Source organism: Choloepus didactylus, chromosome 4 (assembly GCF_015220235.1).
Source record: "Choloepus didactylus isolate mChoDid1 chromosome 4, mChoDid1.pri, whole genome shotgun sequence".
Lineage (NCBI taxonomy): Eukaryota > Metazoa > Chordata > Mammalia > Pilosa > Megalonychidae > Choloepus > Choloepus didactylus.
This window is the reverse complement of record NC_051310.1, coordinates 190,771,990-190,798,350: the sequence shown is the minus strand read 5'-3', so window position 1 is coordinate 190,798,350 and position 26,361 is coordinate 190,771,990. Positions and strand designations below refer to the sequence as shown.

Genomic DNA, 26,361 nt, shown 5'->3' with positions numbered 1-26,361 from the left:
AATCTTCCTCCCAGACTTCCTGAGGGGGACCTCTGGCCTTTTACCAGGGTGACTGTGCATTGGGGAAAAGGAAATGATCAGATATTTCATGGATTATTAGACACTTGTTCAGAAGTGACATTAATTCCCAGAGACCCAAAACATCACTCTGGTCAAACAGTCAGAGTTGGGGCTTATGGAGGTCAGGTGATTGATGGAGTTTTAGCTCAGGTCCATCTCACAGTGGGTCCAGTGGGTCCCTGGACCCATTCTGTGGTTATTTCCCCAGGGCTGGAATGCATAATTGAAATAGACATACTCAGCAAATGGCAGAATCCTCTCATTGGTTCCCTGAATCCTGGAGTGAGGGCTATTATGGTGGGGAAGACCAAGTGGAAGCCACTAGAACTGCCCCTGCCTTGCAAAATAGTGAAACAGAAGCAATACTGGATTCCTGGAGGGATTGCAGAGATTAATGCCACTCTTAAGGACTTGAAGGATGCAGGTGTGGGGATTCCCACCACATCCCCATTCAACTCTCCTATTTGCCCTGTGCAGAAAACAGATGGATCTTGGAGGATGACTGTGGATTATCATAAGCTTAACCAGGTGGTGACTCCAATTGCAGCTGCTATTCCAAATGTGGTAGCATTGTTTGAGCAAAACAACACATCCCATGGTACCTGGTTTGAAGCTATTGATCTGGCAAATGCTTTTTTCTCAATTGCTGTCAGTAGGGACCACCAGAAACAGTTTGCATTCAGCTGGCAAGACCAGCAGTTTACATTCACTGTGCTACCTCAGGGTTATATCAACTCTCCACCCTATGTCATCTGCAGGGATCTTGATCATTTCTCCCTCTCACAACACATCACTCTGGTGCATTATACTGATGATATCATGTTGATTGGACATAGTGAGCAGGAAGTAGCAACTACTCTAGGTTTGTTTGTTGGTAAAGTATTTGCATGACAGAGGATGAGAGATAAATCCAAAAAAAATTAGGGTCCTTCCACCTCAGTAATATTTCTAGGTGTCCAGTGGTGTGGGGCCTGTCGAGATATTCCTTCTAAGGTGAAGGATAAGCTGTAAAATCTGGCCCCACCTACAGCCAAAAAAGAGGCACAACACTTAGTTGGCCTCTTTGGATTTTGGAGACAACATATTCCTCATTTAGGTGTGCTACTCTGGCCCATTTACCGAGTGACCAGAAAAGCTTCTAGTTTAGAGTGGGGACCAGAACAAGATGAGGCTCTGCAACAGGTCCAGACTGCTGTGCAAGCTGCTCTGCCACTTGGACCATATGATCCAGCTGACCCAATGATGCTGGAAATGTCCATGGGAAATAGAGATGCTGTGTGGAGAATTTGGCATGCTCCTATAGGAGAATCACAATGCAGGCCCTTAAGATTTTGGAGTAAAGATTTACCATCCCCTGCAGATAACTACTCTCCATTTGAGAAACAGCTGTTGGCCTGCTACTGGGCCTTAGTAGAGACAGAATGCTTAACCATGGGCCACCAAGTTATCATGAGACCTGAGCTACCTATCATGAACTGTTTATTGTCTGACCCACCAAGCCATAAAATTGGGCATGCACAGCAGCACTCCATCATAAAATGGAAATGGCATATAAGAGATAGAGCTTGAGCAGGTCCTGAAGGTACAAGTAAGTTACATGAGGAAGTAGCTCAAATGCCCATGGCCCCCACTCCTTCCACCTTACCTTCTCTTTCCCAGCCCATAGCTGTGACATCTTGGTGATTTCCTTACAGTCAGTTGACTGAGGAAGAGAAGACTTGGGTCTAGTTTACAGATGGTTCTGCATGATATGCAGGCACCACCCAATAGTGGACAGCTGCAGCACTGCAGCCCCTTTCTGGGATGTCCCTGAAGGACAGTTGTGAGGGGAAATCCTCCCAGTGGGCAGAACTTTGAGCAGTGCACCTGGTTGTTCACTTTGCTTGGATGGAGAACTGACCAGAGGTGTGTTTGTATACTGATTGCTGGGATGTTGCTAATGGTTTGGCTGGACGGTCTGGGACTTGGAAGGAACATGATTGGAAGATTGGTGACAAAGAAGTGTGGGGAAGGGTTATGTGGATAGACCTTTCTGAGTGGGCAAACAACATGAAGATGTTTGTGTCCCATGTGAATGCTCACCAGAGGGTGACTTCAGCAGAAGATTTTAATAACCAAGTGGATAAAATGACCCAGTTGTTGGATACCAATCAGCCTCTTTCCCCAGCAACTCCTGTCATTGCCCAATGGGCTCATGAACAAAGTGGTCATTGCAGTAGGGATGGAGGTTATGCATGGGCTCAGCAACATGGACTTCCACTCACAAAGGCTGACCTGGCCACAGCCACTGCTGCATGTCCAATCTGCTGGCAGCAGAGACCCACACTCAGTCCCTGATATGGCACCATTCCCCAAGGTTATCAGCCTGCTACCTGGTAGCAGGTTGATTACATTGGACCACTTCCATCATGGAAGGGACAGCAATTTGTTCTTACTGGAATAGACACATACTCCAGATATGGGTTTGCCTTCCTTGCATAACATGCTTCTGCCAAAACTACCATCTGTGAACTTACAGAATGCCTTATCCACCATCATGGTATTCCACACAGTATTGCTGTGACCCAAGGAACCCACTTCAGAGCAAATGAAGTGAGGGAATGGGCACATGCTCATGGAATTCTGTGGTCGTACCATGTTCCCCATCATCCAGAGGCAGCTGGGTTGAGAGAACGGTGGAATGGCCTGTTGAAGAGTCAATTACGGCATCAAGTAGGTGGCAATACCTTGCAGGGTTGGGGCAGTGTTCTCCAGGAGGCAGTGTATTCTCTGAATCAGCATCCACTCTATGGTGCTGTTTCTCCCATAGCCAGGATTCATGGGTCCAGGAATCAAAGGGTGGAAAAAGGAGTGGCACCACTCACTATCACTCCTAGTGATCCACTAGGTAAATTTTTGCTTCCTGTCCCTGCAAGCTTAAGCTCTGCTGGTCTACAGGTCTTGGTTCCAAAAGGAGGAGTTCTTCCACCAGGAAACACAACAATAATCCCATTGAACTGGAAGTTAAGACTTCCACCTGGTCACTTTGGGCTTCTTATGCCTCTGAATCAACAGGCAAGGAAGGGGATTACTGTACTGGCTGGGGTGATTGATCCTGACTATCAAGGGGAAATAGCACTGCAACTACACAATGGAAGTAAAGAAGAGTTTTTCTAGAATACAGGATATCACCTAGGGCATCTCTTAATACTACCATGCCCTGTGATTAAAGTCAATGGAAAACTACAACACATTCCAGGCAGGATGATGAATGGCCAAGAAACCAGGAATGAAGGTTTGGGTCACCCCACCAGGCAAAGAACCATTGCCAGCTGAAGTGCTTGCTGAGGGTAAAGGGAACATGGAATGGGTAGTGGAAGAAGATAGTGATAAATATGAACTACAGCCACATGACCAGTTACAGAAATGAGGACTATGATGAGATGAATATTTCCTCCTTGTTTGCTTTCTTCTCTGTCTTATCCCCTTGTCATATGGCATAACCCATACTATTCATTTTGCTGTATTTAAGCCAAAGGAAATCAATTTTAAGAGTGAATGTCACCCAAGGACTTGCACCCCATTCTGGAGAGATTTAGTGCATTTCCAGATGTATGCTGCACAGCAGAGTATTGTTAGGCAAAGTATATGTCTGATATTGTTATCTACTTAGAGATAAAGTATGATTTTAGGTGATGTATATAACTGCAAAGTTGACAGGGGGTGGACTCTGATGGTTAGGTTCATGTGTCAACTTGGCCAGTTGTAGTACCCAGTTATCTGGTCAAGCAAACACTGGACTAACAATTGCTGCAAGGTTGTTTGAGGATGGTTAATAAACCAACAGGCTGGTTTATTAAATCATCAGTCAATTGACTGCAGCCGTGACTGATGACTCACCAAACGGCATGCCTTCCACAATGAGAGAATGCAATTGGCTGGATTTAATCCAATTAATCAGTTGAAGACTTATAAGCAGGACAGATAGAGGACCTTCACTTCTTCTTTGGCTGCCCAGTGAAGCATTTCCTGAGGAGTTTGTCAAAGTTGCCAGCTCATATCCTAAGGAGTTCATTGAACACGTTCATCGAAGATGCCAGTTCATTTCCTGAGGAGTTCATCAAAGTTGCCAGCTTGTTTTCTGAGAAATTCATTGGACATCTTCCTTGTGTTGACAGTTTGTTGACTGCTCTACAGTATTTGGACTTGTGCATATCCACAGTTGTGTGAGCCACTTTTACAATTTGATAGTCAGAGACACCTCTCATTGATTCTGTTTCCCTAGAGAACCCTAACTAATACAAAGAGCTACAGCCAAGAGGGACACCTGGAAGAAAACACAGGAGCTGCAGATGAGAGACAGTTTGAAGATGGCTGTTGAAAGCAGACTGTTGCTTTGTAGAAGCTGGGAGAAGACAAATATCCCAAGTGCAACTAAGAGTGACATTTTTGAGGAACTGCAGCCTAGAGAGGAACATCCTGGGAGAAAGCCATTTTGGAGCCATATGAGCCACACATGTCTTCCCATCTAACAAGTTTTCTGGACACCATTGGCCATTCTCCAGTGAAGGTACCTGATTGCTGATGTGTTACCTTGGATACTTTATGGCCTTAAGACTGTAACTGTGCAACCAAATAAGCCAGGTTTTAATAAAGCCAATCCAGCTCTGGTGTTTTGCATTCAGGCAGCATTAGCAAACTAGAACAAGGTTCATTTCAGTATGGTAGAAAAAGATATATTGTAAAATTTCAATAATTTTAAATTTATTGTGACTTGTTTTGTGACCCAAGATATTGTCTATCCTGGAGAATGATCCATGTGCATCCAAGACAAATGTGTATTCTGTTTTCATTAGGTGCAGTTTACTATATACATCTGTCAGGTCTAGTTGGCTTATTGTATCATTCTAGTCTTTTCTTTTCTTACTTTTCTTTTGACTAGTTTTTCTATTCATTTTTGAAAGTTGTGTGGTAAGGTCACCTACCATTAAGGTATAACCCTTAATTTATCTTTCAAATATGTCAATATATTTTGGGGTTCTGCTGCTAGATACATATATATTTATAATTGTTACATCTTCCTGTAGAATTGTCACCTTTATCAGCATATAATTACAATTTTTGTCACTCATAACTGTTTTGGACTTAAATTCTATTTTATCTATTACTTGTATAGCCACCCCAGCTCTCTTTTGGTTACTGCTTGTATGGTATTTTTTTTTCCATTTTTTAACTTCATCCTACTTGTATCTTTGAATTTAAAGTGAATCTCTTGCAGACAGCATATAGTTGGGTCATGCTTTTATCCATTTGCTAATCTCCTCCTTTTGACTGGATAGTTTAAGCCATTTACATTTAAAATCATTACTGATAATTCACAGGACTTTCTTCTGCCATTTTGCTATTTAACTTTTGTAAGTCTTATGCCATTTTTGTCTCTCACTTTGTTGAGACCTACTTTTACATTTATTTGCTTTTATGTTTTACATCATGTTGAGTGTCTTCTCACTTCTATCTGGATATATTTTCCATCTATTTTCCCTGTGGTTACAATTTTACCATGGAGTTAAAATTTAACATCATAAATATATAACAATCATATTTGATTTGATACCAACTGAACTCCCTAATTCATTCTTACTGATATATTCCTCCACATATTTTTTTTAATTGGGGTTTTTATACTTATATTTAGGTTTAGTTCCATCTGTAATTACTTGTATTTAAGAGTTTAAATAGACATTGAACTATAATTTTTTTCTTGATGTCTGTTTTGATACTTTCATAATTATATTTTACCCACAGATTTAAATCTCAGCTACTGTTTCACATGTATTTGTATATATTTCAACATTCTATTCTGTTCCAGTAGTCTCTTTATTCATGTGCCATTTAACACCTGAAATAATTGGTTTTGATTTATAACACAATTTCACTTATACAAAACTTAGTACTCCTTCAATATCATTTCATAATTCTGCCTATTCATGCATAATTATGTTTTTATTAAATTTAAAATATGTTAGTTTAGTCACAAACTAATTTGAATGTGATTTTATTTTGGAATGTTAGAGGACTTATATTTTTAGAGAAGCAAGAATTCCTATCATCATGTAGGATAGATTTGTTGAATTGATCAAAGTTTCTTTAGACTCTTCAATATTAATTTACATCTTCTTCCTGTCTTACTTATCCCTTATAGATGGCTGCCATTTTTTCTCCATGACTCCTAAGATGCTGACACTCTTGCTGTGAGGAAAACTTCTCTTTTAGTGAGTGTATGATTTATGTTTTTCCTGAACATTTTGTTGGTGTTGTTGAGATCATCCTGCTCAAGATGATGGCCCATGACTGCTATATGGCCATCTACAAACCCCTGTACTGCATAGCCATCATGAACCCATTGGTTTGTGCTCTCCTTGCAGGAGTTTCCTGGGCTAGGGTTTAGGTCCATGCAACCATTTGGATCCCCTTTACAATGAGGCTGCCCTTCAGTGGCTCAATGCCTTAGACAATTTCATGTGTAACTTGAACTCTTTGTTGAAACTTTTCTGTATGGTTACATAAACCTTTGGTCTCTTTGTGGCTGCCACCAGTGTGTTCATCTATCTATTAAACTTTCTCCTCTTGATGGTCTCCTGTGTGATCTTTTTGTACGATTTGAAATCTTACAGATTGGAAAGGTGGCACAAACCTCTGTCCACCTGTGTCTCTCATATCTCTGTGGTCACCTTAATCTTTTTGCCCTGCATTTTTGTGTATCTGTGCACCATGTCCACCTTCTCCAGTATAAAGATATGGTTGTGTTTTATATCATGTTAATTCCCTTATTAATTCCCTTATTACACCCCTTATTACACTCTTGGAAATCCAGAGGTGAAAAATGCTATAAAGTTGCTGTGGGTTAAAAAATTATTTGACTGAGAAATAATCACAACCATATAAAATGACTCATATCATTTTATCATTAAGAGAAAAGAATATAATTTCTGTGGACAGTGAATACTTTGCATCAAAAATAGTTCATTGTTGGCATATAGACTGAGAAAAGACCCAGGCAGGAAATTTCTTATCAGTATAAAAATATCCCATTTACATGAATTTATTGTCAATCTCTAATTATTTTTGATTTGATCAAAGTTTCTTTAGACTCTTTAATAGTAATTTACATATTTTTCCTGTCTTACTTATCTCTTATAGATGGCTGCCATTTTTTCTCCATGACTCCTAAGATGCTGACACTCTTGCTATGATAATCATAATCTCATAATCAGGTAGGGTTCTTATGTGAAAGGAATAAGCATAATCATATTCAGGTAAGGTTCTTATTCTCATGATCAGGTAGGGTTCTTTTTCACATTCAGATTTCCAGGAAACAGCACTAGAGATTGTAATCATTATGACAATCCTTGGATTGATGTATCTTCCTTTTAAACAAATTATCCAGATGTTTCTGAAACATATGATCTTTGCACACATTTTGAAGCAGTAGTGCTATTTTTGAGTTCACAATCAGCCTATTAATGAGTGCATCTTATTAAGGCAATTCTTAGGAAGTAACCTTACAACTGAATCTTTGAGAACCCAAGACACTCTCAATGCATATATCATACAATATAAGCTCACAACTTTGCAATTACAAAACAAAAATGAAATATCCCTGGCAGCAAAAAATGTTTTCAATTTTTATTTTCTACCTTCTCTTTCTATACTTCTCCCATATCTGGTCTTTTTTTCTCTTTTCTTTCTTTCTACAAATGGAAAGGTCTACCATTTATTCTTCCTGTATTATTTGGACTATAACTCATTTTTTTTGCTATGTTAAAGAGTCATTCACATTGACAGCCTTGTTTCACAGTTTTGGTTATGTGAAGGAGATTTTATGTATCATGTCTTGTATATACATTTTGAGGAAAGGATGGCAGGGTGTAGTATACTATTATGTCTATGAACACAGAATCTGCTTAAGAAAGTCCTGAGTTTAAATCTTACTTTTGCCATTTTTAGTGTCAATTTTGGCAAAACACAATCTCTTTAAGTTTCAGATAAAGGGAATGATACAGGTATTGTCAGGATCAAACCAAATAATTCTAGTAAAGCTCTTAGTACCAATAAATGCTCAATGATTTTTGTTATTATAAACATCCCTTATTACTGGAATCTCTGAGATTACAATAGACTATTTAACTGGTCCTCACTGTTAATATAGTGTTGCTTTTTAACTTTAGAGGGATGATTCATAAATTCTCTGTCATTACTGAGAAGAAGAATACTCTGAAATTTAATTGACCTTTTAGGAGCTCTTGGCGCTGGAATGGGCCCCTCCTCTTCAACCAACTCTGAACATTTCTCTTCCAGTTTTCTGATCCTGATTGGTCCAGTGTTTCCAAGGTCATGGAGCTGCTCTGATTGTTTCTCTGATTTTCTGCTGTCAAGTCCTATTTGAAGGGTCAAAGTGGTCAACACGGCAGGCAAACAAAATATGAGCAAAGTGAAAATAAATAATGGCATATGTTCAGAAGACCTAGTATGAGGCAGTGATTAAGAGCAGGCACCAGAATCAGATTTTTCTGTCTTTCACATATTGCATTTAAAGAATTATGAAAACTGGCTTTAAGATTTCAAACTTTGAATGATGACTGTTGATTAAAACACAAGGAGCTATGCATGTTCCTTTCATATAAAAAAGATTCTCAGACATTAACAGCTCAAATGATTCTATGTCAATGACATTAACTTCTTCAATCAAGACATTAGCATCTTTCAAAATACCTTGAGATATTAATAGGTGTTCCATTAAGAAAAGGGGCTGTGGTTAGAATATAAAAGGCAATTCAGGAACATGTACTAACCATATCATCCTCCTGGAGATTCCTGGCCTAAGCTGTTGTGTTATTGAAAGTTTTGAGAAGTTATGAAATAAAGAAATGTTTCACTTTTATTTTTGGGGGAGAAAAATGGCTTTGAATGTGACCTGGGCAAGTGATTTTCTTCATCTTTAAAGTGATAAAGATAGTAGTACCTTTCTTATAAATTTTGGACCATTTCAGTGGTTCAATATATTTCAAGTGCATTTAACAGTGTCTGTCATGTAAAATCATTATATAAATGCATTTTAAAAGAAAAATATCAACTGGCACTGACCCAGTTTACACTTAGTGCAGATTTTCACTTTGACCCCTTCTAAAAATAGCAAAAGATCCACTATCTTGGAGTCAGGAACTCTGTGGATCTTGCCCTGGCCACTGTCTCCTAGGGTGGAAAAGACACCTTCTTGCATGATCAATTCTATGTGATGTCACATTCTCCTTAAAATGCAGGCAAGGACATGATTTACCTTCAGGGCATTCTTCAGTCTTCAAAGTCCTGTAGGCAGCAGAGATTCAGATAATGTGGGAAGATTTGGACTCTGCAGTCAGCAGAACTAGGATTGAATTCTATCTCATTTGTTTATGTAACATTGTGTGCATTTTCCAATCATTCAGGGTCTTATTTTAATTTCAGCTCATAAGTAAAATAAAATGGTAGTATCTATTTCATAAAACAATTTCAATCATTAGATGACATAATATTTACAAAGCATACACACAGGTCAATGCCTGACACTAATAGGGGTTTAATAAATTTCACCATGTTTGTTGCCTTTGCCACTTCTACATCAGTGTTCCATTTCTATCTGACTTTTAAAAAATTATTTGATTCCTATTTATTATACAATCGTACATAGTAAATATGTATAAGAAACCACAAGGAACCTTCCAAGTTCTGAGTGTAAACTGGGTATAATTAACAAATGATGGATGATATTAACTCTGAGAAGTATTCATTTTGAAAGTCTGAGTGTCTCTCAAATGAAAATCAGTCTAAGGAAGATCCCAAAACTTAATTTTTTTTGTGACAAATGAGAAAAAGCTGTTATAGGAAAATTATTATTATTATTAAATAATAAATTATTATTTATTATTAAATAATAAATAAATTATTATTTATTTACTGAAATGTAACAGGGTCTATGAAGGCATTGTCTTATTTAATTCTCTAAGAGTCTTTTAAGTAGATGATACTTCTGTTTTCTAGAAAAGTAATGGACACTTGGAAAACATAAATAACTTATGCAAGCAGGTGGCTTAGGTGGGATTAGAACCCAAGTAATTTGACTTCAGAGTTGGCTTTCTTAAACCCTAAGTAAATGTATTATGATGGGATACACCTGAATAAAGAAATACTTTTTTGGAGAAAGGTAGGCAAGAAAGAGGTAAGTATGTTTAAAAAATAATAATAAAAACAAGGAAGTATCAAAAAGTGAAACAGGTGGTGTAATAGAGAATGACTCAGGGCAGTGTGAGACCTCTTTAGACTTCATGCCACAGGGACTCAAGAGGAAGAATTCCCAGTGTTTAACCATATCCAGAGATGAATAATGAGTGCAAAGGACAGGAGTAAAACCATTAGAGGGTGTTATATGTAAGGGGAATTTGATTTGACCCAGGTAAGTATTATTATCCACTCTCCTCCATTCTAACTTGAAGATCACATAGCAATTTTATCCATATTATTATTGATACAATTCACATAAAATCAGGATGAAGAGGAATAAAACATGACCATCTTCACTATGAAGCCTTTGTGTGCCTTTCTAGTAGTTGATCTCTTTGATGGCTTTTGAATTCTCCTGTGTAATTAGCAAACCATTGAGCTCTACTTTGCCTTTTCATGGCCTGCTTTTATTTTAATTTCTACTATTATTCCCCATATAAAATCCCTTGCATTCACTTGAAAGAGTTTAGTTGATTAGTAGAAGGAAAGCTATCTGTTTAACCAAATTTATACTAAATTATAGGCCTTTTCATTACCTGTAAGGCTCTGTACAATTAGTCCCATTCAAACAAAGATCTCTTTGACTTCATTCAGTGCTACTCTCTCCCTTGTTCATTGTGCTCCAGTCACAATGGCCTCATTCCTGCTTTCCAGTCTTATAGAGGACATAAATTCTGTCTTTTGTCTATTATTTTTATTGTACTAGTTATTAATATTTGTTAGTAGTATAGTATTATACTATTATTTAGTACTTTCTAGATTGTCCTGTTTATTCAATTTTGGTTCCATAATATATATTTTTGTGTAGTACTTCTACTTTTTAAAAATAAAACAGTTAAATGTATCATAGTACAATTAAAACCATACAAAATAGTATTTACCAAAAATAAATCTATTCATTCTTTACTTGAGTCTCCCAGTGCTTCTTCCCAGAGGCAATCATGATTCTCTATAACTTAAGATTCTGCAATAAATTATCTTTGCCAATACAAGCATATTTAGGTACTGTGTATGCTTATGTGTTTATGCTTTAGTGCGTGAAAGAGTTTGCACTTTACTGCTCAGTATCTTGATGTTCTTTCCATGCCAGTCGATAATGGTCAATTGCATTCTAAATTATCTTCATTATGCATGTCTTAGTTTCCCAGAGGGGATCACAGATATCATAAAATGGATTGGCTTAACAATAGGCTCAGATTTTAGAGGCCAGAAGGCTTGCTACTTCCCAAATTCCTTATTTTCTGGCTGGCTGGCAATTCTTGAGGTTCCTTGGTTTTACTCTGTTAGTTACAAGGTGATGTCCTTTCCTATCTCTTCTGGCTTCTGTTAATTTCCAGCTTCCTTCTTCTACCCTGGGTTTTGTCTTCATAATGGCTCCAGTAAAAGCATTAAGGCCCAGTCTCATTCAGTTGGGCTGCACCCTAAATAAAAATAACATATTCAAAAGGTTCTAGTTACAGTGGGCTCACACCCACAGGAATACATTAAGATTAAGACATAACTTTTTCTGACCACAGTGCATTATACTCCTTCATAAAGATGTATTGAAATTAATACATCCAGTACTCTTCATGTTGTTTCCAGTCATTGTCTATGACAAATAATTTTGCAATAAATATTTGTCCTTTTGAATATGTGCAAATATAAGTTCCCAGAAGTAGAATTGTTTGGTCAAATTTTGTATGTATTTAAAAGGTTGGTGTTCATAGATAAAGCCAAAATGTCATCCATGAAGTTGTCTTCAGTTCCTCCCCTCACCTCCAGGTCCTGGCTAACATTGATTCATTGCTGTGACTACAGTTTTGCCTTTTCCAGACTGTTAAATAAATGAAATTATTTAGTGTATAGTCATTTGGAGTCTTTCTTCTTTTAAATAGCGTAATGCATTTGAGATTTATCCATGTGATTGTATGTATCAGTTTGTTCCTTTTCATTGCTATTTCAATAATTACTTTCTTATATTTATCATTTTCAGTTTACAATAGTCTCTGAATTCATTGTGCTCTTTCTTTTTCAGTTTCTTGAGATTGAAACATAGTTCATTTCTTTTCATCTTTCTTGCTATCCAATATTTACATTTAAAGCTATAAATTTCTCTCCAGACATTCCATTAACTAATCTAATATATTTTATTTTTTGTGTTTCTTATTCTTCTTTCCATTAAAAATATTTTCTAATGCCTTGTATGATTTCTTCTTTGATCCAGGAATTATTTAGAACTCTGGTTTTAATTTGTAAATAATTGAAAAATACTTAGTTATATTTTTGTTATCAATTTCTAGTTGAGTTCCATTACCAGACATGTAATCTGTATGATTTAAATTCTTTGAACTGTACAGCAACTTGTTTTATGGCTGTAAATATTATTGATTTTGCTCAGTATTCCATGAGCACTTTGATTAAAATAGAATAATCCCACATCTTTATCTTTCCCACTCCCATTCCACTGCTTTTTTTTTTTTCTATTTTTACTGGTATAATATAGGGTTTCAGATTCATATTACAATTACCCAGCACTTTATTCTATAGTATATTACTTCTCCTTTGAGGACTGTTATATGATTTTTTCCTTCAGTTTTATAATCAGATTTGCTGCTAAGAGATTATTGCATTCAAATTTTATTGCAGTAAAAGTTGTAATGCATGCTTTTCTAGTAATTTTCTTAAAGTGAAATCCCAAAGTGAAATTTATAGCTATAATATAATCTAATTTTTAAATATTTATTGTAGAAATATTACCTAGGAAAATATGTGGAATTGTCAGTTTAAGCAATTTTGTGTCATCACTTGCTAGTAAAATTGTATGGCAGTTTTCTTTTGTAATTGTAATCTAGGTTTTTTGAGTTGTAAATGAGATAGACTTATGTGGCTTTTGACAATAGGAATTTGTTATACTAGTACAGGGAAATTAGATGGTGGGGGACCATTCAAGCTTTTATACAGACAGTTGAATTTCATTGCTGTCAAGACCAGTAAGTCTTATGGAGAATGAGGACATGCCACAGCATCATTCAGGATACCTTCTGAACTCTAAGATAACTTGGGCTGCTAATAACAAAGGGCTGAAGCAACTGTGACTTTAAAAGGTAGAGTTTTATTTTTCTATCTAGTGCAACAAGTACCATTGAGGTTGTATGAAATTGGTCTCAAATATTTGAGGACAGTGTTTCTTTCTGCTCAGCAATGACTGGCTCAAGGCTTCCACTCCTTTGGTCTGCTCATGCTCACAAGGTGGCTGTTGATTTCCAGACAACTTGTCAAAATTCTAGAAAGCAAAATGGAGAGGGGCAAAAGGGAACTTGGCTTCTGCTTAAATCATCCCTCTCCTTACATGTCACACCCAATGACTTAACTTGCATCTAATTGGTCACAACAGTTTTCAAAAGATATTGTGAAATATAATTATTTAATTCTTGGCCTTTTGCCTTTTCTGAAAATACAAGTTCTTTTACTAAGAAAGAAGGCAAGAAAAAATTTAAGAAGGCAAATCAAACTCTATAATATCTGCTGGTTCTTCCATCTCTTGATGTATATTTCCAAGTGAGGAAATTTTCTTTCTCCCATCCCAAGGCAATTCACTGAAACTTTATGAAGAAAGAAACTCTTTCCCCCAGGAAGGTCTTTAGAGTGTGATAAACACTTAGAATTCAGGGACTACTCTAAGTCATTTCTCTAAATGTTTCAGATTTTTCTTTTTCCTTACAACACAGTTTCTATTTATTTGCCTGTCTGAAATGCTTTCTGTGACAAACTCAAGACTCTTATTGCTAGAGGGGTAGCACTGCTTTGTCTGCATTTGATTCCAGTTTAATGACTTGCTCTGAAATGAACTTTCATTGAGAGTGAGTTTAGAGGTCATTTTTAAAAGCACTGTTTGAACTTACGTACTCAGTACGTTTGCCTACTTTGAAGGTCATGAATTCACCAAAACAGTTTTATATATTTAAATTTTGTCCAGATTGGGCCCTTTCCCTTGGACAAGTTGACCTTGATTCTTTTATTATTTCCTTCCCAGATTAAATAGACCTGTAAATTCTGTTCTATATGGGTGATTATTCTTATGGAATCTCTGTAGATACAAAATATACTCTTGGAATTATGATGCAGGTCCCAATGAATTTAATTATAGAAGAATCACCCTGGGAGATGCAACAATTGAATGACTCAACAATATGTGATATAGTTCAAATGTACATAAATTTTACACGGACGTTTGACCTTACCACAGAATGCATTTGTTTGTATGAATACTTACACTAATGGCTTTTTTAGGAACTGAAATGATAGACTCAAAAGCACAATAAAATATGGACTTGAAATTATTCTCCATCCTTCTGGAAAAACAAAGTTCAACTATGCTTTATGAAGTCAGCCCAGTAAATGAGAATCAAAGTGTTGATTTAATATATGCTATTTCATTATTTCACTTTTAAAGCACAAACTGCAAAATGTTTATTTACATAGTGCATAATTATGAATTTTTTAACCTTAAGTTTTTATTTAACATCTGTTTGTTTTTAGGACAAATAAACAAGAGAGGGAATTTTGGGTTTCTCTGTTTACAGTCAAGATTCAGACTTCTTTAGGTTAAATGACATTTTGGATATTCACTTTGAAAATCCCCAAATTTGAATGACAACTTTTTTTTCTGAAACACTGAGATGACATAAAGTTTCTGCAGGCATGGAAAGAGTTGGTCACATTGATACATTTCAAGGTCTAATAATGGTACATGTGTTGTGCTCTGTGTCTACAGAGATGTCATCAGTGAAGGAAACTGTTACCTTTTGGTTCACAGAAGATGCCATTATCCAGAAGCTGGATTGAATGCATTCCTTGTTATGCAGGTAACCCAGGATGTGTATTTATACATAAAAATCTAAACTAGGCTTTACATTTTGCAAGAGTACATTGATGGTGTTATTTGGAAACTCATAGCCTTTAAAATTCCTTTTAAGTGATTCTGATAATCAATGTTTTTAGGGATCCTCTGGGATTCAGAATATATTTGCTATCCTTTGTTACCTAGTTTTGTTTTTCTTTTACTTGATAACTAGCTAGAGCTCTTTATCTTTTTAAGGTTTAATTTAGTGTTTGTCCTTTGAAATATAAATCTTTTCTCAAAAGTATTTTGTTATTGACTTTTTTATTGGTATGCTTTCCTAAAATCCTTGAAAATCTTGAAGTTGTCAAATATGTCTATTTGAGATTTCCAGTGTTTAAAAGATTCTCCCACCCCTAGATTGTAAGAAGTCATCTCCTTTATTAACTTGACAGTAAATATAAAGTAAACATTGCTTTAATTTTATATTAAACTTTTTGTCATCTCTATTTTATGTTTGTATATGGTGTTAGCTGTATGTACAATTTTATTTTCTTCCAAATGGAAAATGACTTTTAACAATCCCATTTATTTAGTATTCTGCCCATTTTGCATGTAAGTGTCTGATTACTTGTGTGTGTGTGTGTTTGGGGGAGGTCTATTCATTTATGAAATCACTGATGTTATTGACCATTTTTTTTCATATCAGCCTTGTATTCTTATAATCTCAGACAGTGATGAAACATAAATAATTTCTACTATTTGTTGAATGAATAAGCAAATTATCTTAAAATTTTATAGTGTCTATCTAGTCATAATTGTATTTTAGGCACATTTTTTCATATTTCCAAAATAAAGACATACAGAATATCATATGGAACAAAGGAATAATGTGACTGAGTTTGTCCTCTTAGGGCTCACTCAGAGCCTCCAGGGTCAGAAAATATTTTTATTGTTTTCCTGTTCACTTACATTGTGACAGTGGTGGGCAATCTACTCATTGTTGTTACTGTGGTGGTCAGCTCAACCCTGGATGCCCCATGTACATCTTTCTTGGATATTTATCATTCATGGATGCTGTTTATTCTACAACAGTTATCCCAAATATGATTATAGACTTACTCTGAGAGAAGAAATCTATTTCCTTTCAAGCTTGTATGACCCAGCTTTTTATAGGACACTTATTTGGTGGTCCTGAGATTTTACTTCTGGTGATCATGGCCTATGACCGCTACATGGCCATCTGCAAACCCCTGCATTATATGACAAACATGAACCAACAGACCTGTGTTCTGCTGCTTCTTCTGGCTTGGGTTGGTGGTTTTGTGAATGCTGTAGTTCATCTTCTTTTTGTTTATGACCTTCCCTTCTGTGGCCCTAATGTCATCAACCACTTCACCTGTGACATGTACCCCTTATTAAAACTTGCCTGCACTGACATCTAAATCATTGGTCCCACTAGGGTACTAATGATGGGGCAATCTGTGTGGTCATCTTTATGCTCTTACTTATCTGTTATGGGGTCATTCTGCACTCCCTGAAGAAACCGAGTCAGGAAGGAGGTGCAAAGCCTTATCCACCTGTGATTCCCATATCACTGTAGTGGTCCTTTACTTTGTCCCCTGCATTTTTATGTATGTAAGACCTCCTTCTACCTTACCCATTGATAAATCTTTGACTGTGTTTTACACTGTCATTATCCCTATGTTGAACCCCTTAATCTATACCCTGAGAAATGTGGAGATGAAAAATTCCCTGAAGAAGCTCTGGACCAGAAAAAGAAAATGAGATGGTGGAAAAATGCAGCATTTATTTTTAGGAGCATTAATCCTTTGAAAAAATCCATATGTGATTATTTAATTGCAGTAACTTTCTCCTCAGATTTAATAAATTGTGCATGATGAAAAATATTCAGTGTGTGAACACTACCAGTGGTCAGTTTTTTTCAAAATATATTTTTGATATTTTCAAGATTTCTTAGGAAACATATATTCCTTTTTTGCTGTAAAATGGCTTTGTTCAGACTATAGATTTATGTTCTATGTGATGAGTTATGCTATAGATAATATTGTAAATTTATTTTAGTTGATGAGCTATTTTGTCATAGCTCTTTATTAAATAAAGTTAATTATTTTTTTCAGAATTAATAGTGCTCATTGGAGGTTTTGGAGAAACAAGAAAATAAAATAAGACATAAAAATATGGTTCATTCCTCTCCACATAAAGACAGCCCATATTAACATTTGAAGTATATATTCCTTTTTTGATTCTTCAAGATACATTAAATATACAGGTGTTTTCTTATTGAATAATAGGTAAAGGTTGAAGAGGAATGAGTCTTCAGAGTTATAATACTAATCATAAGGAGACTAAATATACAAAAATAAATTGAGTGAACAAGGAAGATATGCAAAAAAATTACTAAAATTTTACTCTTTTTTTTCCAACCAGTAAATCATATTATCTCAAGTGGAGCAGCTTTGTTTGGTGTTATATTTTAATAAAAACAATGTATTAATCTTTCCAGATAGTTTAAAATATCTGATGATAACTTTGTTGTATTTCAATGTCCCTAACTTCTTGTTTATAGTGTTTTGTGACCTTCTAATAGGACCCAGGCTCTGCGTTTCATATGTAAAATTAGCACAATCTGTAATAAATTTGAATATAGAATGCAGAAATTGACATAAGATAATTTTGAATTATATCATCAAGAAAGATGCAGAACAATATACGTTGTTTTCATTTGCTCCTCACTCATCAATATAATGCAGGATATCAGGTCACAAAGAGGTCAGAATATATTGCTTTAATTCAAAGAATCCTCATTCATAAAATCTTTATGAAAATTTCTCTCTTTGAATAAGTCTTGAAATAAAATATCAACTGCCTCTTATAAGGTAGGAAACATGTGATCAAAGAAACTCATGGTTCCTGCCTTACCTATTTAGTTTGGTTCATAAGGGGCCAAATGCAGTCTGCACTGGTAAAACATATTGTATGAATAACTTTGTAACCAGAATTTTATCCCTATTATTACCTGGAAATTGATTTTATCATCTCAAATTCTGCCTAAGCATAGAACTATTCATGAAATAATATTGAGTATGATTATAATCAAGTTTGCTTAAATCAGTCCTCCACTTTTGTATATTTAGTTAATTTTCAAATTTATATAGTTAAATTTAGTGTTCTTTTTTCTGTAAGTCCCCTAAAGGCAGGGAAATTACTTAATAGTCTTTATATTCCTTGAACAATATCTGGGATATAGAATCCACTCCTTAAACTGTGTCAGTTATTTGTGTCCTTTCTTGTTCTGTTGGAGTCAGAATTTACTGATGAATTTTGATGAACTCTTTTAATATTAGAGATACATAATACTTTTCTTTTATAATTGCCTTATTTTATTTATGTTATAATTATGTTTTTATATACAGCTGCTATTGTTTAATATTATTTTAATTTTTGATTTCTTTTATCATATCACACTTGGAAGGTTCCATTTCTTTCAGTGATTTTATACATTTTAATCACCTCTTTTTTTAACTTTTCAAAAACAAATTATTTTTCAATCCATTTATAATTTATTTTTCTTTGTGTTGAGGACATATTTAAGCTTATTTTCCCCAAATAGAGGAAATATTCTGCTAACATAATTTACTAATTATTAATTATTTTCAGTAATGGTTTGAAATTTATCCTTCTAATTCATTGTTTTATTTATCTAGAAGATTCAATCTTTGATGCATCTTACATTACTTAAATTTTAAGGGGGTTTGTTCCTCCGCCACCAACATATTATTATAGTCATTAGGATTTTTAATTTGTATTTATATATCATAGGAATAATCACCCTTATTTACTCATCATTTTCAACAATTTTCTTGCATTTTTTAAATGTTTATTCCTTCTGACAAACTTTAGGGTCATTTTGTTAAGCTCAAGAACTTTCCATGCAATTGTATTCTGTGTTTTATTACTCCAAATATTGATTTTGAGGACAATAATATGTTATAATTTCTAGTTTACCCTTAGGAAGGCTTGATTTATAAGTTTCAATAAAAACTTGTAATTGTTGTAACACACATGGATGTGTATGTTTGCAGAGCTATGTATTCATGCATAACAAGCTATCACAACTTCATGGCTGAAACAAGAAATACTGTATTACATCTCATGATCTCCTTGAGTTAGAAGTTTATGCAGAACTTGACTGAACAATTCTTCTGCTCCATGTGGCATGACCTATTGTCACTCTTTGGATTCAGCTAATGTCTGGGGTTTTGTGGCCGGTCCTTGGCAGGCCAGTTAGTAGTCATTCCCAGAACTCACTTGGCATCACTTCTGTCATACTCTATTAGATAAAGCAAACATAAGCTTGCTCAGATTCAAAAAGGTAGAGAAATTGACTACATATTTTTGTTGAGGAGAGGTAAAGTGACATTGAAAAGAGAATAAATGAAAGATGCTGTTGTATTCAACTTTAGAAAATACAGTTTGTCAAAGTTCACCCTCTGGCCACAATAGACATGCCTCACACACACAGCATACACATCCCTTCTCCAGGATCTCATCCCATTATGGCATCAAATTGATGTTCAGGATCTCAACTTCTAAATCTAGACCAGGTGTAGATTAGTTTCCTTGGGTGCAGTTTCTTTATACCATTCATCAATGATGACTTCTCTCTCTTTAAGTATCCATGAACTAGAGATCTGCTATCTCCTTCACATACCCAGCCTACAATGAGATTCCAGAATAACAAAAATTCACACTCTGATCTAAATGGTGGCAAACAGAAGGCTATGGTGCTTTCTCTAGTGCAATCCTCTTAAACATCTGTCTTCTATCATGCACCTCACAATTCTTCCAGCCTCTACTTATTGCCCAATTACAAAACTGTAACCCAGGGGTCCCTTCTAGGAATCTCTTCTGAAATACCATGAATGTGAATTAAATGACCTTGGATCCTTCAAACCAGTCCAGTTATTACCTGAAAAGCAAAGAATGACTTCAATTTATGCCACAAGAAGCAAAAAACAAACAAACAAAAAACACAACAAAACAACAACAACAAAAAAAACAAAACAGAAAACAACAACAACAAAAACATAGCCAAGCCCTGGCTGAATTTCTGTCCCACAAAATCTTGAGAGAAAATAAAATAGTTGCTATAAAGTCACAAAAATTTGGAGCCATATGTCATGAAGCAAAAGATACTCATAACAACTGGAACTTGGAAATGAGATGCTTCTATAACAGAAATCTACAACATTTGACATTGACTTTGGTGCCAGGAGGAAGATGGAAGTTGGAAGAACTTTGTCTTAGTTCCTCAGGTTGCTAAGATGCATACCATACAGTGAGTTGGTTTAAACAATAAAAATTTATTGGGTCATGGCATTGAAGCTATAAGAAGTCAAAAATCAATGTGACTGCAAAATGATGCCTTCATCTTGAAGACTGTTGTTTTGGTTCTGGCTGCCAGTGATCCTTTGTTTCCTCGGCTTTTCTGTCATAAGACAATGTCCTTTCCTTTCTCTTCTGGGTTGCATTAACTTCCAGCTTCTACTCTTCCACATGGCTTTCTCTTTATAAAGCCTCCAATAATAGGATTAAGGCCCAAACTCTTTCCATTAGGTCAGAGCATAACTAAAAATGACATCTTCAAAAGGCCCTATTTACAAAGGCTCCTAACCACAAGAACAAATTAAGATTGTTTTATTTTTCTGGGGTACACAACTTAACCTACCACAGCTTATCCACTGGACCTCTTACCATTTGCAAAATACATTCATTTCATCACAACATCCAGAAAGCCTTAACGTCTTTCCCTAACAACACTAAGTACAAAGTTTCATCAAAATCAGTTATGGCTGTCATCCATCCTGGGTAAACACTATGGTGGAGCAAGCATAGGTTAGACATTCCCATTCCAGAAGGAAGAATTTGGAAGGAAAACAGGTGACAAGCAAGTTCAAAACCCAACAGGATGAGCCTTAAACGGTATTTTTAAAATTATTTAGCAAAGGAAAATAGCTCCTGTTTTCCCTATATCATTTTTATTTTCTTCATTCTTTCATATATATCCTAATTTCAGTCTGATATTGGTTTCCTTCTACCTGCAGAATTTTCTTTTGCTCTTCTTTTTACACATATCTTTTGGCTATGCCTTCTCTCAGCCTTAATTTTTCTGTAATTTCCATCCAATGATATTTTGATTTCATACACTGTGTTTTGTAGTTACAGAATTTCCATTTGGTTCTTTTAGAAAATCTCTAGTACTCTCCCAATTTTTTTTAATCTTTTCATCGACTACCATGACCTATCTCCTGTAGATTTTCTCTATTCTACTTTATTTTCAATGCAATTTTATTGAGGTATATTCACACACCATACAATCCATCCAAAAGGTACAGTCAGTGGCTCAAGTTATCATCACATAGTTGTGCATTCCTCACCAGAACTTTAGAACATTTTCATTACCCTCCCCAAATGAACATAAAAAAGAAAACCCAAAACATCCCATGTACCTTATTCACCCCACATCCTTTATTGACCCCTAGTATTGGTTTGGTACATTCATTATTGTTGATGACAAAATATTAAGATATTACTGTTAACTAAAGACCATAGTTGTAACAGGCACTAAGTTGAAAACAGACTCTGCAAACCAAGATACAGATAAGTTTATTGAACTAAGTGACATGCATGGAGGAAGAACTAAAATAAAGTTACTGCTCAAAAAAAGTGGTGGGGAAAGGGTTTACAGTTACTTAGAACAAAGAGAGGATGTGGAGGGATGAGGAGGAGGCAGCCAAAGAGGACGAGAGCTATGTGAGTTGTTCAAGGCAGGATGTCCTTGTGTCATGGGCCATAAATTTGCAAGGACTGTTTGCCGAGGTGTTTTTGTAGGAATGGGCTTATCCAGTGAAGATAAACAGACTTGCAGGACTCGTTTATAACAGTTCCTCCTCTCCCATGGAGGTAGGTGTCTTAATTAGAAATGGATTGTTGGGCAAAGAGGGGATCAGGAGGTGTGGACCGCAGTAGTGGTCAGAGGTACCTGGCCCATGGGATCCAGAGCAGAGTAGAGGATGCAGCAGCTGCAGCTGCAAGGGAAGCAGCAGCCAGGTTGGGGCCACAGCTGGGAGGCCAGGGGCTGGTGCTGGGGGCCAGGGGTGGTCCAGGGAGGGGTCTGGGGATGGGGATGGAGCCCTGCCTGAGGCAGGAGCTGAAGCTGCTGGAGTCCATTTTCCACCACAGCCATGAGCGCTGCTGCATTGTCAGTGCCTGCCTGGATGAGCTGAGCTATGAGTTCCTACTGGCTGGGGCTGCAGGGACCTGGACAGGGTCTGCACCCAGACCACATCTCTCCCCACATGGGTCAATGCCTGGGGATCCTGTCTGCATCCACTGCAACATCATGGAGTCATACCCTTCTGTGTCCCCCATCTGGTCCCTGGAGTCTGAAGACCCTAACTTGGCAGTTGTCTTGGAGAGGCTGGTGGACAAAAAGAAAGAGAATATTTTGCTATTGCAGCACCTGAAGAGGATAATCCCCAACCTGTGTAAACTCTATAACCTCCCTCAGCCTTCATATATGGGGATGCTGGATCAGCCCTTGCAGCAGAGCAGTGCACACTGGAAGATATCTCTTCCGAAGATGAAGATGAGGAGATGCTTAGGACATGGAAGACCTTGATCACTATGAAATGAAAGAAGAATCAGCTGAGGGCAAGAAATCTGAAAATAATGGTATTGGAAAAGAAAACTTGGCCATACATGAGAAAATTAAAAAGAACCAGAGGCAAGATTACTTAAATGCTGTGGTGTCTGACTAGGTGCAGGCCAGTGACCTGCTGATGAAGGAGCTCAGAGATATGTACTGATCACAGAGTTTCAAAGGTGGAAACTCTGCAGTCAAACTTGTGCATGGCAGTCTGTATGATTGGAATGTCAATCTCCTCAAAGTTGACCAGGACAGCACTTTGTACAATGATATCCAGATCCTCAAAGATAAAGAAGAAGGTGACTCCATCCTACTTAACTTTTCCTTTAAACATAACTTTCCCTTTGACCCACCATTTGTCAGGGTTGTGTCTCCAGTCCTCTCGGATGGTATGTTCTGGGCAGAGCTGCCATCTACATGGAACTTTTCACCAAACAGGGCTGGAGCATTGCCTACTTGATAGAGTCCATGATCATGTGGATAAGTGCCACACTAGTGAAGGGAAAAGCATGAGTATGTTTTGGAGCCAACAAATTTCAATACAGTCTGACTAGAGCACAGCAGTCCTACAACCCTTGAAACAGATTCCCACCCCCCATCCAAAAAAGATTGTTGGTATGACAGCCTGCCTCAGTTATTTTTCTGTAGTTTCCTGGGGAAAAGGGGTGTTCAAGCAGATCAAGTTGTTTGTTAAAACAATTTACCATTCCATTTTCATATTACGCCTGTAGATTTTTAAACATGATTTTGTAGTTATTTTTAAGAATTCATCTGTCAATTCTAATATCTGAGTCTTCTCTCAGTCTGATTAGGTCATTTATTTTTCTTGTTTTTTTTCTGTATTTGTAATGAATTTTTAAGAAAACTTACACTTTGGGATGATACATTTCAGAAACTCTGTATTCTGTTGTCATTTGTTTATATTGTGTTTTATTCTGGCAGGCAGTTAAGTTGTTGGTAGTTTTCCTCTAACCCCAAGATGCTTGAATTTTTAGTTTTGTTAGGGTGGGCATGTTTTAGTTTTGATGTAAGTCTTACAACATAGTCCATAATTCTGGGATGTAGACCTTAATTCTGAGACATAGAGCTTCTTGGGCTTCAATGGAAAGTCTGAAGCATTTAATAAGTCACTCTAACTTGGCAGAGCTTGAATTCCAGAATTTTTTCCCACACATCTGCAATTGAGAAGATGCTGAAATTTCTGCTCAACGCTCTCAGCCTTTCAGCACTTTTTTCCCCTGAACTGTGTGTATTCTCACCTTGCCCATATACAATTCAGTGTCTGGCAGATTTGGTCTGACTCTTGACTATTTAAATCTGTAACACTGCTTTTTATTGTGCTTCAATTCTATTAACCATATACCCCTTAACCACATAGTGCCCTTAAGGGAAAGACAATAATTTAAGGGAACAAATTGGTATACAATGTATTATTCCAATAGTTTGATAGTGTTTTCATTTGTGGTTTGGAGAACATGATAAGAGAGGTCAAAGTGTAATTAAAAGTCTATTTCATGGGGAGGCTGGGCAAGATGGTGGAGTGGTGAGGTGTGGGTTTAGTTACACCTCCAGGGCAGTTGGTAGAAAGGCAGGAACTGCATGGACTGGACACCACAGAGAAATTTGACTTTGGATATACTTCATACAACACTCACAAATGTGTGCAACAGCTGAGATCAGTGAAATCTATAGATTCTCATTGCCAGTGGCCCCATGTCCCTCCCTTCCAGTTACAGTCCCATGGGATGAGGGGCCAACAGTGCTGGGAACCAGGAGGGAGAACTGCAGTTGCAGCTCTGATTGAACACTGAGAGCACTGATCAAAGCTCCAAACATAGATAGACTGAGACCAGATACAAGAATATCAGAGCAGTCAGCCTGGCAGAGAGGAGATAGGGCTAGTAAAAAAAAAAGAAAAAAGAGAGAATTTTTGGAATTCTAGTGAACATAATATGGAGAAAGGCAGTGTTCAAACAGATTCAGGCACATATGCAAATCCAGGGGGTAAGGACCCATGTCTGCAAAGCCAGTTCCTCTGCTTTCTTGATTGTTCCTTAAGGGCCCTCAACTACTTGTCCCTTAGCATTTCAATAGCCCATTAAATCTGCAAGGACTGCATGTAGTTCACACTGGGCCCTTCTTTTTCATTCTCTTTCTCTTTTCTTTCTTTCTTTTTTTTTTATCATTTTCTCTTTTTCTGAAATAATTATTCTAAGAAGACCATTACAGAAAGTCACAAAGACTTCCAATTTGGGCCCAGGCAAGAGCAGAGCTATGAGAGCTCTGAGAGACTAAGCAATAAGTCTAGTGGTGGGGAAAATTCACTAAACACCATAACATCCCAAGAAAAGGGGAGGGTGGGCCAGCTCCACTGGTAGCCCACTTTTGGGAACTCAGATCCCAGGGGCTGGAACTGAGAAAGCAGCTTCAGTCAGCATTGCCCCTGACAGGGTCAGGGTCACCCACAGAATTAAATGATCTATGCCTCCTTACACTGGTGGGTAACTATGGGTGAGCAAATGCCAACTGCTGGACAATGTAGGAGGAACATAGACTCTAAAGGCATCAAAGGAGGGTCTCATTCTCAAGGAAACTCCATACCCTCCTTCTGAGACCTTGGCCTCTCTGGACTGGGGAAACCTGACTGGGGTTGACCAGATCTGAGAAGACCATCACACAAGCAGGCTACATAGAAGCAGGGAAAGAAACAGGAAAACAAGAGGTTAAAAACTCTGATAAACTAAAAAGAATCTAAGTTAAAGGTCTAGAATAGGCTGAACAGAACACCAAGTGTTAGAGAACAAAGCCAACCAAAAAAACCCTAGGAAAAAGAATGACAAGTCCAGAATAAACTAATCAAGAAAGTCATATGCCTAGACAGCTTAAGATAATAAGCCAAAGTAGGAAACATGAAAATATGGACCAGCCAAAGGAACAAACTAATAGTTCAACTGAGACACAGAAGTTGAAGCAATGATTGTTAAATTAACTCAATGAACTGATGGAAGAATTAATTGCAGATGTTCAAACAAAGCCAAATCAATTCAAAAATCAAGTCAATGAAGTGAGGGAAGACATAGAAAAAGAAATGAAGGATATAAGGAGGACACTGGATGACTAAAAGGAAGAATTCATAAACTTGAAAAAGCAAATGGAAGAACTTATGGGAATGAGGGCATAATGGAGGAGAGAGAAAAGACAATGGAAGGATAAAACAGTGGATTTGAACAGGAAGAAGAAAGGATCAGTGAATTGGAAGACCAAACATCTGAATTCACACCCCTGAAAGAACAGATGGTGAAAGAAATGAAAAATATGAGCAGAGTGTTAGGGAGCTGAGTGACAACATGAAATGAACAAATATACATGCTATGGATGTCCCAGAGAGAGAAGAGAGAGGAAAGGGGGCAGAAAGAATAATAGAAAAAATAAACACTAAAATTTCCCAACT

General features: G+C 36.8%; 1 protein-coding gene and 2 pseudogenes across 2 annotated transcripts in view; all 3 read left to right on the top strand.

The window, feature by feature from the left end:
• The first annotated feature begins 7,278 nt into the window (after positions 1-7,278).
• Positions 7,279-26,361, top strand: part of LOC119532502 (olfactory receptor 4A5-like) — a 60,806-nt gene continuing 41,723 nt past the window's right edge. Inside the window, exons 1-2 of one of the 2 annotated variants that reach the window (XM_037834975.1) lie at positions 7,279-7,313; positions 15,113-15,203. The gene's annotated coding sequence lies outside the window, so the exon portion shown is untranslated. Of the gene's footprint in view, positions 7,314-15,109; positions 15,204-26,361 lie in introns of those variants that run through there. The other variant, XM_037834974.1, reaches the window with a different exon arrangement.
• LOC119532503 lies at positions 15,197-17,195 on the top strand (annotated as a pseudogene).
• On the top strand, positions 22,276-24,279 carry LOC119532501 (annotated as a pseudogene).